The 12,229-nt window shown below is 38.6% G+C and overlaps 1 protein-coding gene across 1 annotated transcript in view; it reads right to left on the minus strand.

Annotated features, from left to right (window-relative positions):
- ATG7 (autophagy related 7) overlaps positions 1 to 12,229 on the minus strand; it is a 279,860-nt gene that overhangs the window by 507 nt on the left and 267,124 nt on the right. The window lies entirely within an intron of this gene.

Below are 12,229 nucleotides of genomic sequence, written 5' to 3' on the forward strand. Positions count from 1 at the left end.
AGTGGAGTCGAGGTTGTTTGGATCAGTAAATCATTTGCAAACCAATCTTTTTAGTTGCACACACATTTTGGCACTTGTACTTATATTCCTATAATAGTCTGAATGAATAATTTTCATTGGTTGTTTCTGAGCTATTCCTTTGTCTGTTTGCTATTCATTATGTATGGTGTGTGGCTGGTAACTTGGTACTGTTTCTGCTTGCTGATTGCTTGACAAATTGTTACCAGGAAAATAACAAAATGATGAATAATAAATAATACATATTCAGTATAAAACTTTAGGAATTTGTGATCATCACCCAGAAGAATCAGGGGCCACCCAAATATTTGAGAATAACTAATAGTATGACCCACAAAGAGCAGTAAATTTAATTCAAGCTGAATATATAGGTGTGAATTTGTTTTTTCCCCTCATTTTTTAAAAAGTTCTATTAATCATTTAATAATTTACTGAAAAACATATTTTATGTAGCAAGATGTAACTGTATATTTACTTTGGTTATGGGTTATGACCAAGACATATCCTGGAAGCCCAATCTGGAAAACAAGGTTCACGTATTCACAGAATCCCCATGGAACCTGGAGTCCTAGAGGCCATACAAACTGAATGTAAGTTCTGTATTTTCAATCAGTTGTCAGGACATAGAGTGTCACATTTTAAAAAATGCAAAAATTTGCAGTCGCCCCTGTGTACATACAGTAAGTGCACACTAAAGACATGCCTGTTCCTTCATGGAAATGCAGGTGTATTTAGCAGGTTTTATTATCATTTATTCTGGAGGCTCAGTGAATGGTTGCCCCAGACTTTATACCCGTAAGTTCAAAATCTTTGCATTCTTTCTGAAACATTCACAGAGTTCCAAATAACAAAATGGAATAATCGAAAGGGAAACCCCACAACAGAGTATGCAGTAATAGTGGAAGGTACCATAGGTCTGGGCTAAGGTTTACTTTAAAGGCCACTAACTTATGTTTGAATTTTTTTAGTTGTAAAATAAGTCTGCTATACCAAATAACCATTCTCCTTCCCCTTCCCCCCTAAAAAGTTGCAATTAGAGATGAGAAAAGATAAAGAGCTAAGGCAGGGGTTCTCAAACTGGGGGTTGGGACCCCCCAGGGGGTCATGAGGTTATTACATGTGGGGGTCACGAGTTGTCAGCCTCCACCCTAAACCCCGCTTTGCCTCTAGCATTTATAATGGTGTTAAATATATAAAAAGGTGTTTTTAATTTATAAGGGGGTGCGGTGGCACTCAGAGGCTTGCTACGTGAAAGGGGTCACCAGTACAAAAGTTTGAGAACCACTGAGGTAAGGGATAAGAAGGAAGGTCCTCTCATGGATCAGTAACAGGTGAAAAGCCAGAAAACACACAGAAGGAATAAATGATTAGGTTTCAGAATGGAGAGAGGTAAATAGCAGTGTCCCCCAGGATCTTTACTGCCACCAGTGCTGCTGAACATATTCATAAATGATCTGGAAAACGGGGTAAACAGTGAGGTGGCAAAATTTGCAGACAATACAAAATTACTCAAGATAGTTAAGTCCAAAGCAGACTGCAAAGAGTTACAAAGGGATCTCACAAAACTGAGTGACTAGACAACAAAAAAGCAGATGACATTCAATGTTGATAAATGCAAAGTAGTGCACACTGGAAAACATAATCCCAACTATGGGATCTAAATTAGCTGTTACCTCTCAACAAAGAGATCTTGGAGTCACTGTGGATAGTTCTCTGAAAACATCCACTCAATGTGCACTAGCAGTCAAAAAACTAACTGAATGTTAGGAACCCCATTAGGAAAGGGATAGATAATAAAACAGACAATATCATAATGCCACTATATAATTCCTTGATACGCCCTCACCTTGAATACTGCATGTAGTTCTGATCACCCCATCTCATAAAAGATATATTAGAATTTGAAAAGGTATAGAGGAAGGGCAATAAAGATGATTAGGGGTATGGAACAGCTTCTGTATGAGGAGATACCTGACTTTTCAGCTTGGAAAAGACACGACTAAGTGGGAATATGATAGAGGTCCATAAAATCGTGACTGGTATGGAGGATGGGAATAAAGAAGTGTTATTTACTCCTTCACATAACACAAGAACCAGAAGTCACCCAATGAAATTAATAGGCAGCAGGTTTAAAGCAAACAAAAGGAAGTACTACTTCACACAACACACAGTCACCCTGTGGAATTTGTTTCCAGGGGATATTGTGAAGGCCAAAACTATAATGGGGTTCAAAAAAGAACTAGATAAGTTCATGGAGGACAGGTCCATCAATGGCTACCCCATGCTCTGGGTGTCCCCAGCCTCTGACTGCCAGAAGCTGGGAGTGGACGACAGGGGATGGGATCACTCGATGATTGCCTGTTCTGTTCATTTCCTCTGAATCACCTGGCATTGGCCACTGTCAGAAAACAAGATACTGGGCTGGATGTACCATTGGTCTGACCCAGTATGGCCATTTTTGAAAAGTATGTTAGTTTGCAATGGAATACAACTAATTTATACTCCCCCCACATCCCCCCCCCCAAAAAAAGCCTCCCCAAAACCTTGCTCTTTGAATGTAAACTATAGATTTTATATATTTCTCCCTGTCTGATTACTATTTACAGTGACTGAGTCAAATTCATTCCATTTAATTTAAAAGAGTTATATCAGAGAATGAATTTGGTCCTATAGGAATCATACCTTAAGGAATGTAGCAAGACTACCTAGCAGGTGGTCTTTGGCTTTACTGACAGGCTGTCATAACATTAATTTTACCCTTAAGTGTGCTAAAAATTCATCTAAAACTTGGATCATTCTATGCATGTCCAGCTAAATGCCATGGACTGACTACCATGTCAGGTTCTTCTGACTACAAGAATAAGATTGGCATTTCCAAGGCATAGGCCTTGGGCCTCAAAAGGTTAGCCCACCATAATAACTGAATCTAGGAACTATGAGCATCACTGTAGTGATCTTCTCTTTTTTAGCTGTCTCTATCGAGTATCAGGCCCAGGTTATCTGCCTGGAAGTGCTGTGTGTTGACATTAGGCTGGCCACAAGATTATTCTCTTGTTTTACAGCCTGACTGATGGAAAAACATGTGCCAATAGAAGCGCAAGATACCAACATTTATTTAGACTGTAAACTCTTCAGGGCACAGACTATCACTATATTTTTACAGTGCCTAGCACAACAGGGTCCTGTTCTTGGTTGACCCTGAAGCACTACTGCAATACAAATAATAAATAAAAACAATTATATTTTCAGAACGACTGTAATTGATATTTACATATAATTTCCATAAAACCTATCCCTGCAAAATATGACTTTTCTAGAATTTGGATATTTACTGACAAAGCCCCACCAAAATCTGGACCAAGGAATGTCTACACAAAGCTCTCTGTAAAACACATACTTTAAATGGTAAGATTTTCTCAATTCCTACAAGTGGTTGCAAAATGGTGGTATAAAAATCCTTCTGGAAAATACTGAAGGAACAGTATGTTTACAAAAGGAAAAAAGAGTTGATGAGCGACTTAGAGTTTGCCAATGAAAATACAAATGTCCAGCTCACCATTCAGGGTCAAGGATGTGGAAAATAAATATGAAAGAATTATCTTTAAATAGAATTTATGGTATGAATCAAGCTGACAAAAGGCAAGAAATTCAAAGTTCAGGCTGATATTCCATCCTCAGCTAACCCCATTTTGAGTTTTTCAAACTTTGTAATAGCAACAAGGACAGATTTTAACCCTCTCTCTTCTCTGTGTTAAAGAAAGATACTAAACACATTTATAGATTGCACAGTGGGATGAGTTGAGGACAGGATAGCCACGATTTTCTTTTAAACAAACAAAGTGAAGGAAGCCAGACTGAATGCTCCAAAAGTTTTCTTTATTCATGAAAGAAATATATCATGGTCCTATCCAGCTTCCCCTCACTGTGCTAAGCAGTGCATCTCATTTCTGTTCTGAACAGTGCGGTTGAGAACTTAAGAATGGCCACATTGGGTCAGACCAATGGTCCATTTAGCCTAGTATCCTGTCTTCCAACAGTGGCCAGTGCTAGGTGCTTCAGAGGGAATGAACAAAACAGGGCAATTATTGACTGATCCATCCCCTGTCATCCACTCCCAGCTTCTGGCAATCTTAGAGGCTAATAGCCACAGATGGACCCATCCTCCATTAACTTATCTCATTCTTTTTTTAATCCATTTATACTTTTGGCCTTCACAACATTCCCGGTAATGAGTTCCAGGTTGCCTGTGAATTGTGTGAAGAAGTATTTTCTTACATTTGTTTTAAATCTGCTGCTTATTAAGTTCACTGAGTGACCCTGGTTCTTGTGTTATGTGAAAGGGTAAAAAACACATCCTTATTCAGCCAAAACAACAAGGAGTACTTGTGGCACTTTAGAACATAAGAATGGCCATACTGGGTCAGACCAAAGGTCCATCCAGCCCAATATCCTCTCTGCCAACAGTGGCCAATGCCAGGTGCCTCAGAGGGAGTGAACGTAACAGGTAATGATCAAGTGATCTCATTACACAAACTAAGAACTATTTCCCCATGCTAATTTCCCCCCCTACTGTTACTCACACCTTCTTGTCAACTGTTTGAAATGGGCCACCCTGATTACCACTACAAAAGTGATTTTTCTTCCTGCTGATAGCCCACTTTAATTGAATTGTCTCGTTAGAATTGGTAAGGCAACTCCCATCTTTTCATGCACTCTGTATATGTATCTTCCACTCCATGCATCTGATTAAATGGGTTTTAGCCCATGAAAGCTTATGCCCAAATACATTTGTTAGTCTCTAAGGTGCTACAAATACTCCTCGTTGTTTTTTGCTGATACAGACTAACATGGCTACCACTCTGAAACATCCTTATTCACTGTCTCCAAGTAAGTTTGCCCTATATGCTTTCTTTACTGAGAGTGGATGGCAAGGGTGCCAGTTGTACTGGAGATTTTTATGATCTGGACATATCTCCTTTAGGAAATGGACTGAAACATCTGACTCATTTCAGACAGGCCTCTGGATAGCTGTTAGGTGGCAATCTTTATTAATCGCTCTTGACCTAGGGTGAATTTTAACTGGTACTTTAGAGGTGAAAGGCTCCCTATTCCATTCCCTTTCCAGTCACCTTGCTCAGCCTTAATTTTTTATTTCATAGTTCCTTTCAGGTAAAGCTAGATACTGAATTTTCTATACTATAATTTATTTTATCTTAAATCTTCTATACAAGGTTCTAAAATGTACATTTTGAAAGAACCTTAAGTTTTATTCTATGCTACAAACTATTTGCTCAGTTAACACCACCTGCCCCCAAGTTGTGTTTTAACTGAAGAGCAATAGAAGTGATTTCTTTTGGAAATTGGTAAAAATAAAAAAATAGCTTAGGATCTAAGACCTGACATCTTACCACTGCTTCTTAAAGAATAAAGCGGCATCTACAGCTTTCCTAGGGGTTCAGGACTTTGAGTTTCTTATCTCATCCTGGTAAGCTGAAATACCAACTGATATTCTGTTAGGACCATAAGCTCTATGGAGCAGGGACTCATAGTTGTATATTTATAGAGTGCCTAGTACATGGGGCCTCTAAGCTCTACCACAATACAAATAAAAATAATCACAACTACATTTCAGTTTTTTTTTTCTGCCATTGATGGAGAGGGCACTGTCTTCCACATGCTGTTGGCAATTAGATGCTTCAATGGAAAGCTAGAAAGTATAGAATCTTATGACATAGTAATAGGAAGGACATTGGATGGTATTATCTGGACACGTGCCCAACTTTACATATCTACAATGCTTTAATGCAGAGTACCATAGTAACGTTTCTTATTTGTAGAATGCATCCAACTACACTCAGTTAAAGAGGGAAATGTTTCCTAATTGTAATCTCTCCACAAACCATGCTCTTAGAAACCAGTGAGATGAAAGAGTGGAGAATATGAAAGAATTACATTTAAATAGAAGATTACATATCTTCCTACCTACATAAGATTCTTTCTAGAAGTTTTGAAAATGTTTGCAAAAGACCCGAATTGAGTTTTACAGGTATTAAACCACTATGCAAACATCCTGGATTGAGACATAATATTTTTGAGAAGGATGGTAATATCTTGCTCCCAAAAGAATAGGCTTTATATACAGTTGGGACAGATCACTTAGTCCAGAAGTATACCCTGTGTCTGGATCATGGCATTACAAAATTCAGGCCAGCCCCTGGGCAGCCTGTGGGAGGAGCTCTTTGTGCAGGAACCAGTCAGAATTGTGTCCTATACTAAGGTGCTCTGCTGCTATGACGAGTCTCCTTCTTGCTGCCAGATATTGCTCCACTATGATTCACTAGAGTATTTTTCACAGCTAGGTTTTTAAAAGAATAAACACACCAACAAAAAAATTTGGCAGGGATTTTGTGTGGGGGGAAACAATTAAGCAAACCTCAAAGCATTTTATAATTCAAAGGTGGAGCAAGCTCGTCAGGCCCAGATTAGCCCCAATGTTAGGCTAGACAATTATACAGCTTCATCTTTGTAAGGAATCTGGTAAAATGAGTGGAAAGGAAGATGATGTGCACAACAGGAGGAATGATGAGGCAATAATAAAGTAGCTCAACACTAAGTTAAAACTTGCAGAGAGAAAGCACAAAAACAAAAGAACAGTGCAAGAATCATTCAGCATAATATGGATCTTGATCTGCATGTTGATACTTAGGCTGGTGTATATATTCTCAGTGAAAAGCTTCTAAGATGGTCATAGCCTGATTTTTGAGGGTTACAGACGAATGGAGTGGCGTGCTTGGGTAAAAGTTATCTCTAATGAAATTGTACATGTAGAGGCAAGTGGAGAACAAGAAGAGAAGGATAATTCTATACAAAAATGAACATTTTAAAAATCAACTAAATGACAGCAAGCTGGAAAATGCACATTAGCTGGGCATGTCAAACTGTAATAGTAAAATATCCCTCTAGAGGGAAAGCAGCATTATATTATGTTTAGACCTGAATTACATAAACATCAACTCTGACAGCAAAGTTATAAATGTCATATGCTCTTAGTTAATAGCAACAGATCTTCCCATGAAAATGTGCTTTAACTAGATGGAAATAAAGCAAATGAATGATTACTAGCCTTTTAAAAATTCAAATTCAGTATATATTTTTTTAAATGCTAAAAGCAAACAGCTATATTCCCTTCACTGATGGGCAAGAAGAAAGGAGCTAGTTTATTGTGACTTTTTTAAAAGCAGCATTTTAGAAAGAGAAAGGATGTGAAAGAGGAGTGTCTAAATGACTGTTTGTTATGCTTTGCACCTTATGTCCAATAAAAGCTGTGAATTTGGGTTTTGTTTTGAGCTCCCTTTCTCCTACAGCACACCTGGGCGAATCAATCTAAGTGAAGCTATAGGTAATGACAGGGGAGGTAATAAAATAGGCAAATAATGAAACAGCTGTCAAACTTACTCAGTGTGTACAGATCTGAAGAGATTATCTGAATGCACCTGTTATGTTCAAGTACCTACTTTATGTTTAAACTTCACTTTAGGGGTTCTTAAGTTTCAGATGCAAATTAAGTCTATTCAAGATTAGAGGAGCATTTCCACACTTGTTTTCTTGAAATGACAAGTATTATTTTCCTGCATAACAGGAAGGAGCAAAACCCCCAATGTATTAGGTTAACTGTTCAATCATTTCTCAGCCACTGATTCAAAACAATTTCAAAACATTAAAGGGATAATAAGTACTTTCCATTTCCTTCTCGCAACAAAGGTACCTGTAACTTCATTTCTGTGAGAACAGATACAAAAGTATTAAGTGGGTTTTTTGTGTGTGTACATGGGTGGAAATATGTAGTGACTTTTATCTGATGTGATTAAAATATATAGTGCAAATATATATAGCTAGTTATGGCCTCATAGGCAGAGTTGGAAGAATACAAGCCTGTCCTTACAGATTGTGTGTGTCCGCGCATGTATTACTGTAACTGCTCATGAAAATGATCATCTGAATGTCAAAGTAGCTATTTCAATGCCTAAAATGCACTCACTGCTTAGGAAAATGTAATATAAACACACACACATATATATATAAATATATATCTATACATACAAATGTGAAAGGTATAATATGTATCATATTATACATATATGTACACATCACAAACATGTTAAAGAATAAAAAAACCCACATGAACGGAATTGAACTGAATGTTAAGGCTGAAATTCAGCCTAGTATTAAACGTAATGCTTGAGTATCACATAAAAGCATACAACTTTACTCAAACTTCAGATACAACAAAGCATACGCCCTAATTCAGGAAACCATCCTCATTCAATTATTATTATTATTAATCATGTTTATTATGGTAGTGCCTAAGGGCCGACCAAGAGTGGAGCGCCACTGTGTTAGGCACTGTATAAACAGAGAGCAATAGACAGTCCCTGCCTCGAAGAGCTTACAATCTAAACAGACAAGACAGACACAGGGTAGGAAAGGGATAGAATACACAAGCAGGGTGATCAATGTGATGGAGGCAAACATCCTATCAGTTCCATGATTTTTTTTCCAGAGTTGGGGTGGAAAGCTAAATATAAATGTATACATTATAGAATAAAAATGTAGGCTATATTTACAGGATGGGGGACTCTATTCTCAGAAGCAGTAACTCTGAAAAAGATTAAGAGGTTGTGGTGGATAATCAGCTGAACATGAGCTCCCACTGCAATGCTGTAGCCAAAAGGGCTAATGTGATCCTGGGATGAATAAAGAGGGGAATCTTGAGGAGTAGAGATATAAGTGGGAGACTGTCCTGTTGAAAGTCTCTGGGTAAGGATAAAAGGGGTAAAAAAACAAGGGAGATATCACAGTATGGCCACTTAACCAAGAAGAACAGGTTGATGAGGCTTTTTTTAAACAACTAATAAAATCATCCAAACCACAGGACTTGGAGGAGATGGGGAACTTCAATTACCCAAACATCTATTGGGAAAATTATCCAGCAGGGCACAGATTATCCAGCAAACTCTTGGAATGCATTGGAGACAACTTTTTATTACAGAAGATGGAGAAGGTGACTAGGGGAGAGGCTGTTCTAGATTTGATTCTTATAAATAAGGAGGAACTGGCTGAGAATTTGAAGGTGAAAGGCAGCCTGGTTGAAAGTGATCCAGAAATGACCGAGTTCATGCTTCTAAGGAATGGTAGGAGGGAAAGCAGCAGAATAAAGACAGTGGACTTCAAGATGGTAGACTTTAGCAAACTCAGATAATTGGTAGGTAAGATCCCGAGGGAAGCAAGTCTAAGGGGGAAAAAAAAATTCAGGACAGTTGGCAGTTTTTTTAAAGAGCTATTATTAAGGGCACGAAAGAAAACTACCCCAATGCGTTGGAAAGATAGGAAGTATGGTAAGAGACTCCCTGACTTAACCAGGAGATCTTCAACAACCTGAAGTTTAAAAAAGAGTCGTAGACAAAGTGGAGAATAGGTCAGATTACGAAGGATGAATATAAAAAAACCAACACAAGCATGTAGTGACAAAATTAGAAAGGCCAAAGCACAAAAAAAAAGATTAAACTACCTAGGGACATAAAGGGTAACAAGAAAACATTTTACAAATCCATTAGAAGTAAGGTTTCAGAGTGGTAGCCGTGTTAATCTGTATCAGCAAAAACAATGAGGAGTCCCTGTGGCACCTTAGAGACTAACAAATTTATTTGGCCATAAGCTGTCATGGGCTGGAACCCACGAAACGTCTGATGAAGTGGGTTCTAGCCCACGAAAGCTTATGCTCAAATAAATTTGTTAGTCTCTAGGATGCCATTAGAAGTAAGAGGAAGATCAAGGACAGAGTAGGTTCGTTACTCAGTGAGGAAGGAAAGACAATATCAGAAAATGCATCAATGACAGAAGTGCTAAATACCTTTCTTGTTTCCGTTTTCACCAATAAGGTTAGCAGTGATCAGATGACAGAGGCTGTCTACACTACATATGCAAAAAAACCACACACACCCCCGAGCGACATAAGATATACTGACATAAGCATAGCATGTGTGCACAGCATGATGTCGGCGGAAGCGCTTCTCTCACCAACATAGCTTTTGCTGCTCTCGGAGGTGGTTTTATTATGCTGACAGGAGAGCTCTCTCCTGTCAGCATAGAGCCTTCACCAGACGCGCTGCAGTGGTGCAGCTGTACGCGCTGCTGCAGCACTGTACATAAAGACAAGGCTTACTATAGAGAACATCAGTGTAAATGGGGTAGGATCTGAGACTAAAATAGAGAAGGAACAAGTTAAGAAGCACTAAGGGCTTGTCTATACTTAGAACGCCGCAGCTGCTGCACTGCTATAGCACTTCAGTGAAGATGGTATCTACTCTGATTGCGTCTCCCATTGGCATAGATACTCCAGCTCCCCAAGAGGCAGTAGCTAGGTTGACACTGACCTAGTGCTGTCTCCACTGAGGGTTAGGTTGGTTTAATTGCATTGCTCAGAGATATTTCACATTTCTGAGAAACATAATTATACTGACCTAATTTCCTAGCGTAGACCAGGCCTAGACAAGTTAGATGTCTTCAAGTTGGCAGGGCCTGATGAAGGGCATCCTAGAATATTTAAGGAACTGACTGAAGAGACCTCTTTAGACATTAGCGATTATCTTTGAGAACTCATGGAGTACACGAGAGATCCCAGAGGACTGGAAAAAAGCAAATATAGTACCTACCTATAAAAAGGGGACAACCCAGGGAATTATAAACCAGTTAACTTTGGTACCCAGAAAGATAATGGAGCAAATAATCAAACAATCAATTTGTAAGCACTTGGAAGATAATAAGGTGATAAGTAACAGTCAGCATGGATTTGTGAAGAAGAATTCATATCAAACCAACCTAATATCTTCTTTTGACAGTGTAGAAAGAATATCCTTGTCTATGGGGTGGGGGTGGGGGGAAGCAGATGTGATATATCTCAACTTCAGTAAGACTTTTGATACTGTCTCACATGACCTTCTCATACACAAACTAGGAAAACATAACCTAAACGAACCTACTATAAGGTGGGTACGAAAATTATACTCAGAGAATAATTATCAATGGTTCACAACCCGGAAGGGCATATCAAATGGGGGTCCTGCAGGGATCTGTCCTAGGTCAAGTTATACAGAATATCTTCATAAATGATTTGGATAATGGCATAGTGAAAGTTTGCAGATGATACCAAGCTGAGAGGAGTTGCAAGCACTTTGGAGGACAGGATTTGAATTCAAAATGATCTTGACAAACTGGGGAAATGAGGTCTGAAATAAATAGGATGAAATTCAACAAGGACAAATGCAAAGTACTACACATAGGAAGGAATAATCAACTGCACAAATACAAAATGAGAAATGACTGCCTAGGAAGGAGAACTGTAGAAAAAGATCTGGGGGTATAGTGGTCACAAGCTAAATAAGAGACAATAATGTAATACTGTTGCAAAAAACATGAACGGCATTCTGGGATGTATTAGCATGAAGGTTATAAGCAAGACTGAAAAAAAATGGGTTTGTTTAGTCAGGAGAAGAGAAGACTAAGGGGGGACATAAATCTTCAATTGTGTAAAAGGTGTTATAAAGAGGGAGGATGATACATTGTTCTCCTTATCCACTGATGACAGGACAAAAAGCAATGGATTTAAATTGCGGCAAGGGAGATTTAGGTTAGACATTTGGAAAAACTTCCTATCTCTAAGGGTAGTCAAGCACTGGAACAAATTACCTAGGAAGGTTGTGGAATCTCCATCACTGGAGGTTTTAAGGAACAGGTTAGACAAATACATGTCAGGGATAGTCTGGATAGTACTTAATCCTGCCTCAGTGCAGGGAACTGGACTAGATGACCTATTGAGGTCCCTTCCAGTCCTATATGTCTCTGAGTCTATGATTTTATCTCTATATTTGACACTGGTGCAACTGCTGCTGGAAAATTGTGTCCAGTTCTGGTGCTCACAATTCAGTACGGATGTTGATCAATTGGAGAAGGTCAGAGAAGAATCAAAAGAATGATTAAAGGATTGGAAGACACGCCTTACAGTGACAGACTCAAGGGGCTCAATTCATTTAGCTTAACAAAGAGAAGGTTATGGTGCTACTTGATTACAGTCTAGAAGTACCTACATGGGGAACAAATTTAATAATGGGCTCCTCAATCTAGCAGAGAAAGGTGTAAAATGATCCAATGGCTG

Source organism: Mauremys mutica, chromosome 7, assembly GCF_020497125.1.
Source record: "Mauremys mutica isolate MM-2020 ecotype Southern chromosome 7, ASM2049712v1, whole genome shotgun sequence".
NCBI classification, from domain to species: domain Eukaryota; kingdom Metazoa; phylum Chordata; order Testudines; family Geoemydidae; genus Mauremys; species Mauremys mutica.